Raw genomic sequence first — 6,565 nt, 5'->3', positions numbered from 1 at the left:
CTCTGTGCACAGTGATAGTTTTAAACAAGGAATTCTGTAAAACACAGGGGTGGTCAAATACACCCCCCCCCCCTTCCCTCTGTGCACAGTGATAGTTTTAAACAAGGAATTCTGTAAACACAGGGGTGGTCAAATACACCCCCCCCTTCCCTCTGTGCACAGTGATAGTTTTAAACAAGGAATTCTGTAAACACAGGGGTGGTCAAATACACCCCCCCCCCTTCCCTCTGTGCACAGTGATAGTTTTAAACAAGGAATTCTGTAAACACAGGGGTGGTCAAATACACCCCCCCCTTCCCTCTGTGCACAGTGATAGTTTTAAACAAGGAATTCTGCTGTAAACACAGGGGTGGTCAAATACACCCCCCCCCCCCCCCTTCTCTCTGTGCACAGTGATAGTTTTAAACAAGGAATTCTGTAAACACAGGGGTGGTCAAATACACCCCCCCCTTCCCTCTGTGCATAGTGATAGTTTTAAACAAGGAATTCTGTAAACACAGGGGTGGTCAAATACACCCCCCCCCCCTTCCCTCTGTGCACAGTGATAGTTTTAAACAAGGAATTCTGTAAACACAGGGGTGGTCAAATACACCCCCCCCCCCCTCTTCCCTCTGTGCACAATGATAGTTTTAAACAAGGAATTCTGTAAACACAGGGGTGGTCAAATACACCCCCCCTTCCCTCTGTGCACAGTGATAGTTTTAAACAAGGAATTCTGTAAACACAGGGGTGGTCAAATACACCCCCCCTTCCCTCTGTGCACAGTGATAGTTTTAAACAAGGAATTCTGCTGTAAACACAGGGGTGGTCAAATACACCCCCCCCCCCCTTCTCTCTGTGCACAGTGATAGTTTTAAACAAGGAATTCTGTAAACACAGGGGTGGTCAAATACACCCCCCCCCCTTCCCTCTGTGCACAGTGATAGTTTTAAACAAGGAATTCTGTAAACACAGGGGTGGTCAAATACACCCCCCCCCCTTCCCTCTGTGCACAGTGATAGTTTTAAACAAGGAATTCTGTAAACACAGGGGTGGTCAAATACACCCCCCCCCCTCTTCCCTCTGTGCACAATGATAGTTTTAAACAAGGAATTCTGTAAACACAGGGGTGGTCAAATACACCCCCCCCCCCCTTCCCTCTGTGCACAGTGATAGTTTTAAACAAGGAATTCTGTAAACACAGGGGCGGTCAAATACACCCCCCCCCCTTCCCTCTGTGCACAGTGATAGTTTTAAACAAGGAATTCTGTAAACGCAGGGGTGGTCAAATACACCCCCCCCCCTTCCCTCTTTGCACAGTGATAGTTTTAAACAAGGAATTCTGTAAACACAGGGGTGGGACTCTCTTGTGATGAAAAAGAGGAAATCCCTTTTTTTCCAGGGGGTTCGGGGGCATGTTACCCCGAATTTTGGTTAAATGGTACATTAAAATCTGTGCAATCTGACAAAAAAGACATTCTCCACACTCCCCAACCTCCCCCCCCCCCCCCCCCCTCAAAATTACTATTAGTTATCAGGAGTTTTCAGTCAGCACAATTTAACTCTCAAGCCTCCAGTGTTCTGTTTCATCTCCACGTCTCTCCAAATCATTCAGTCAACAAGTCATAGATATTGTAATGAAATGTGACGCGGAAAAATAGATTACTCCAGCAGAATTCGTAAGTTGTGTCCGCGGAAATCCGCGGAAAAGTCCCACCCCTGAAACAGCACTGCATGGTGCCTTTTCCAGAAATAAATTCATCAAAAAATGTCAACTCACAACAGCAAGAGTCAGTGTGTCGATTGTTCATATGTGACAAAGTTGAGGGATGAGCTTATCCTATGTTAAAGCCTGGCCAGAACTGAGACGGTGACGAGAAGTAGTGTGCCTATAATGACACAATGCTTTCTTCGTAAGCAATTAGATTCAACATCTCAGATCTGGTCAGGCCTATACAAATGCCATCTCTCAACTTGGTCCATACAAAAATCATGAACCTGGCTTAATTCTGTACAGAGTGGGAATTTGTTTTTCTCTTTTTCGAAATCCAAAATAAGCAAAATCAGGTCTTAAAATCAATCAATCAATATGAGGCTTATATCGCGCGTATTCCGTGGGTACAGTTCTAAGAGCAGGGATTTATTTTATCTTTTTATTTTATGCAATTTATATCGTGCACATATTCAAGGCGCAGGGATTTATTTATGCCGTGTGAGATGGAATTTTTTTTACACAATACATCACGCATTCACATCGGCCAGCAGATCGCAGCCATTTCAGCGCATATCCTACTTTTCACGGCCTATTATTCCAAGTCACACGGGTATTTTGGTGGACATTTTTATCTATGCCTATACAATTTTGCCAGGAAAGACCCTTTTGTCAATCGTGAGATCTTTAACGTGCACACCCCAATGTAGTGTACATGAAGGGACCTCGGTTTTTCGTCTCATCCGAAAGACTAGCACTTGAACCCACCACCTAGGTTAGGGAAGGTGGGAGAAAATTGCTAACGCCCTGACCCAGGGTCGAACTCGCAACCTCTCGCTTCCGAGCGCAATTGCGTTACCACTCGGCCACCCAGTCCAAGTCCAAATGGAGCAAGTCTTAAAATGGGAGTGAATTTACAGATGTTATGAACAAGAAGTCTGCGAAAACAGGGTCATTAATAGGAAGGAGTCTTAGATTGGGGTGTCTTAAAAGGGGCAGGGGTGGAGGCCACTGTAATGACCATGAAATAATCAAAATAATACTATCAGTCATCTTATTCTCTACCAAATTTCTAGAGGTCAAGACAATGATACAGATTATTTACTTGTGTCACTGTTAGTGTCATTCTATGAATAACAGACCGATAGAAAGAGAGCTCTGTGTCTTGTACCTGGGTTCGTGCTCAGTTGCTTGAAAATTGACTTGTCAGAGGTTCTTCTTCAGCCTTACACCAGCCTACAGCGGTAGCTTCTACTTCACCAAACTTTGTTCTGAAACAAAACAAATAAAACACATCTTCAGGGTCAAGCATATGTATCAAATCATGATCACACAATTAAACCTTCTTCTTTGGTCAGTACTATTGAAGATTTGTTAATTGTTTCTTGTTCACAAAAGCACTAATCAAAAAATTGCTCCAGGGGCTTGCAACGCAGTACAATATATTACCTTACTGGGAGAATGCAAGTTTCCAGTACAAAGGACTTAACATTTCTTACATACTGCTTGACTAAAATCTTTACAAACATTGACTATATTCTATACAAGAAACACTTAACAAGGGTAAAAGGAGAAACAGAATCCGTTAGTCGCCTCTTACGACATGCTGGGGAGCATCGGGTAAATTCTTCCCCCTAACCCGCGGGGGGTTGTACAAGATAATGAAATAGAGTGAATTTTGAAGTGCATTCATAATTAAAGCCCAATCATGTGGTTTAACCTACCTAGTCTTGAAAAGCCTGTCCGAGGAAACAGATCAAGCACCCTTCCACAGACCTTCCTGACGGAAGAGTCTTGGTTGTAACCGCTCACTTTCTAAAGTAGTCCATAAGCAGTTCCATGTGCCTATGTTATCACTGTAACCAGCTCCTTTGTGTACCTGTGATCTGGATGAGCTGCAACACATAAAACTTTCATATGAACACTATGTCAAGTATACCAGTTAGCATCCATCAAACACTGACTGACTGAGGAGCATCACAAGATCTGTTCTAAGGAGGTAACAACTATTGTCACAAAGTGTTTATGATACAGCTGCAGGCACATGGCACTGAGTGGTCAATTGGTGAGGGGGGGGGGGGGCAGAAGTTCTGCTCAGTCTTGTCTGCTGATACTACACTTTGTGGTGGTGTAAGGCAGGGAATCACATCCCAACCACTGGCCCCGCCCACCTGGTGTCGAGTGCCTGTGGATACATCAGTCCCAGTCAAGGCTGGCCCCCGGTTGACAACTGCCATGTACGTCATGTACGGGTACATTTACTTTGCAGTACAGATTAGTTTTCAATAGCAATGACATCATGGACGCACACCTGCCCAACGCAGACAAGGACAGCAAAATCAGGGACCAAACGTGATAAAGAGTAACTAATCGTCACAAACATCAAAATGCTTTGCATTTCTTGACCAGATAACAATCATTTCTGGGCAATTGAAGATTATTATTCCACCTACAGGCTATCACCCCCATGGCTGTTACTTGTAACACATTTCATTTCTTAAAATATGTTTTGTAAAGTAATACTGTAGTTAATAGATTTCTCTGAAAGGCACATTCCTTCTCATGAAAACAATTTGGCTCACCGTCTAAGATCTGGTCAGGCTTTAAAATGGGATAAGACATGATCTCTTAACTTGTTCACATACCCACAATGAACGGTCTGGTTGCTCTCTGCGCCAAGTGCGATTGTGTTATGAATAAATGCTGTAAAAGCTACAACTGTACTAGCTCATTTAAAAAAAAAATCACAAAATGTCACTTCACCACAGCAAGCAAACAGTGTGTTTATTTCTGGTATAGAACAGACACACACATACACACACACACACACATACACCAAAGCAACACAAAAGCCCAAAACATGCCTACCATCTAAATGAGGAATCCAGTTCCAACTGTCTTCTGCCAATATAACACTGCCAGAGACACCATGGTGTAGAAAGTCAGTTTAAAGAGAGACTACCTGAAAGAAAAATGATACAATAATAATAAAACACCCAGTGCAATAGACATACTTGCTCGTTAAAGGCTTACTTTACCATGTAAAAACATTTTGCTTCACAGTCTCAGATCTTGTCAGGCTTTTACTTGGGATAAGATCATCCCTCTACTTGGACGAATAGCAACATAGATCAGCTTGAATGCTCTCTGTGCAGAGTGGTTTTTGTTTGTTTGTTAAAGAATTAGTTTTGTTAACAACACTGGTACCTTTTTGTGAAAATATTTCATCACACATTTTAACTCACCACAGCAAGCAGTCACTGAATATATATATAATTTTTTGTATGTGGCCAAGATGAGGGATTCCATGTTAAAGCATAGCCACATTATACTGTAGTGACAAGGCAAGTGGGCCTTTAAATTGTAAACTGATATATTGTGCATTTTGACTTCTTCATAAATTATAACCCTGATGCAGGCAGTCATCAGTACATGTAGTGGTTTAGTCCCTTGAATGAGAAAAGAATGACTTTGCAAGAAAGAAACTCGGAGTCAAAGTCAAAATACCCTTTAAATTACAAACTATAGATTCCACAGGGTTTGAAGTTAGAAAGCTCTGAAAATAACTCTGCTATTTGAAATTGACTAATAGTATTAACTTATACCGCCATACATGATACACATGTACAGACAAATGAACTAAGGCTTGTGAAGATCCATAATCCTGCTACACAAAGACACAATCATTCAGAGGTTGAAATTGCCAGGGTCATTTTCCATCCCCATGTAGCCTGGATTTAATTACTGGCATGTTTTTCAGTTAAAGAGATGTGTCACTCAGAATGACAGGAGATGGTTCACTCAATGCAGAGCATAATATAACATTGATTTCTTCATGCCATCTGATTTGCAGTTGAATTCACAGGGCGAGAAAAATTCTAGACTGTCCTCAACATTCTATGCTGACTGTAAATTGTAATTATATAATACATCCACCCTAGCTAACTGGTACACTAATCACTTGCTCTGGCTTACTTCTTTTTCCAACATAATAAATCTGTTATTTGTACTTTAGCCTTTTGTGGTAAAATATTCTCATTACCACCAGTTGCACTCACAAGCTATTGCACTAGTGTATTTTGGAAATGATCAAAGGACTTACTTGTGTTCTACAACAGCACCATGTCAGTGTTGCGGGAAGAATGAGGCAGGGCTTGGTAATAACTGAGACCTGCAAGTAAACAGAACATATTTAGAATCCCAGCATGTGTTATAATTTGTGTATATTTATATTATAAGGTCTTACATTGCAATAACAAACACACACACACACATGCACACACTCATTCAATGTGCTCTATGTGCTAAGAATAAGAGTGATTGTTTAATGAATTAACGCTGAAGAAGCTACTAGTTGCTTAAACACAGTCATAGCAAAATGTCACTTGATCACCACATCAAGCACACTGTATCTTCATTTCTGGTTGTATACATTGTATGCAAGTGGAGGGATGATCTTATTCCATGTAAAATCCTAGCTCAGCTGATCTCTCTCAACTTGGATTCATACCAAAAATCAGGAGCCTGGGTGTTTCTGTTCAGTGGGCATTTCCCTATTTGTTTTATTTGAATGCATTTCTTAAAAAGAACACTTCCTCTGCATAGCCGTCAGGATGTTGGTTCCACCTTTAGGAATGTGTCTTAGTGGACGGACAATCTTATTCCATGTACATGTTCCATTCCTTCGTGCATTATGTGATTCTACTGTATTTTAGTCATAAACAATGACCTTCATTCTAATAAGAAGAGACTATTACCTTTCACCTCGGACGTGTCAACTCATATTTTGCCGCTGAGTCGGTGGACAGTTGCTGGAAACCGAGTCCGTCGTCACACTTCGGGCTTTGGCAACTAAGTTCACTTTGCGGGTCTTTC

At 41.6% G+C, this 6,565-nt stretch overlaps 1 long non-coding RNA gene across 1 annotated transcript in view; it reads right to left on the bottom strand.

Moving 5' to 3' along the window:
• Positions 1-2,683: 2,683 nt before the first annotated feature.
• Positions 2,684-6,565, bottom strand: part of LOC138957408 (uncharacterized) — a 4,550-nt gene continuing 668 nt past the window's right edge. Inside the window, exons 1-5 of the long non-coding RNA XR_011453018.1 lie at positions 6,448-6,565; positions 5,793-5,861; positions 4,559-4,652; positions 3,415-3,585; positions 2,684-2,961 (exon numbers count right to left, since the gene is read on the bottom strand). The exon at positions 6,448-6,565 is cut by the window's right edge and continues 668 nt beyond it. This is a non-coding gene — a long non-coding RNA (uncharacterized lncRNA). The remainder of the gene's footprint in view (positions 2,962-3,414; positions 3,586-4,558; positions 4,653-5,792; positions 5,862-6,447) is intronic.

Source organism: Littorina saxatilis, unplaced genomic scaffold (genome assembly GCF_037325665.1).
Source record: "Littorina saxatilis isolate snail1 unplaced genomic scaffold, US_GU_Lsax_2.0 scaffold_1914, whole genome shotgun sequence".
Classification (NCBI taxonomy): Eukaryota; Metazoa; Mollusca; class Gastropoda; order Littorinimorpha; family Littorinidae; genus Littorina; species Littorina saxatilis.
Note: the sequence above shows the minus strand (reverse complement) of the source record. Positions and strands in the feature narration are given on the sequence as shown.